Raw genomic sequence first — 1,317 nt, 5'->3', positions numbered from 1 at the left:
TATAAATCTTACCATCATAAAGTTGATTAAATTTTCAATTTTTTGCTAAGTTGGTTGATCCAGACGGGAGAATTGAGCTTGTCTGTATTTTATCATATTCTATAAGTTTTTCTGTTATGATGGATGAATTTGTTGTGTACCAAAAAGACAAAATTGAAGATTTATTTTTAAGAATAATTAACGAGTGAGATAAAGGAAGTACTTAAAGTCAAATTAAGCCTAAAAGTATCCAGCTATTGAACTTTTTCTTTTTTCCGTAATAATTTCCTAATAAGGGCCTTCATATTTGGTTGTCAAATTATCCAATATAATTATTTTCTATAGATTTAATATTTAATATTTACATCAATTAATATTCGGTTAAACAAAATAAATATACTTAATATTTGACTGAATATTTTATATAATTTAACATAATATTCTATTAAATTTTTTATCATAATAAAAATTTAATTACAAAAATTAATATGATATAAAAATTTAATTAAAAAAATTATAAAAATTTAATTAAAAATTCGATTAAACTATAAAATCCAACCTAATAAATAAACCTTTAGTTAATTCTAATTTTTTTCCCCTATAAAAAGGCCATAATAAGCAATGTGAAAACCAAGACAATGTCATAATAGTGTCCCAACTCCCAACACGCATTCTCAAAAGACAAAGCACATCATTAATTTTGTTTGTGTTAGAAATCAGTAAGAAATACTTAAAAGAAAATAAATGTGAATTTTGTTTTTTTCAAGTGTGAGTAAAACGTAAGAAAGAAAAGAAAACCAAGCGAAGAGTTTGTCAAAAACTCACAAATAAAAAGAAGAAATCAAATATCCTTTAAATCATTGGTAAAGAAACAACAATTCATCACATAAGTGCAAATTTAATTACTACGATATATTAGAATTCCTGCCACAGATAATTCATAAGCATTTTTTAACAGATAATTCATATATTAAATGTAACTATGTAAGTGAAAAGAATGTGACTAAATTGGAGTCAGTTATATAAAAGTAAGCTCAACTTTTAAACAAATAATTGGAGTTTAAATTTTAGAAAAAATATTTAATTTCTAGTTAATAGTTGGTTAAACTTTTTCTATTTATCTATCTTTAGTTTGTTAAAAGGGAAAAAAATAATTTTATGGTAAATCAATTACTTTAACCTTTTCTTGTTGTCTAAGAAAAAATGTCCTAATAGCTAATACTAGTAAGAGAATCAAGTACAGCCTGCGTACCTAAACTTTTGTTCTTCCAAAAAATAAATAAAAGATAAATAACTATTGTTTTAATCCATAATTCATAATAAATATACTATAACTAA

Source organism: Arachis ipaensis, chromosome B01 (assembly GCF_000816755.2).
Source record: "Arachis ipaensis cultivar K30076 chromosome B01, Araip1.1, whole genome shotgun sequence".
Taxonomy (NCBI): Eukaryota; Viridiplantae; Streptophyta; class Magnoliopsida; order Fabales; family Fabaceae; genus Arachis; species Arachis ipaensis.
This window is presented reverse-complemented; position numbering follows the sequence as displayed.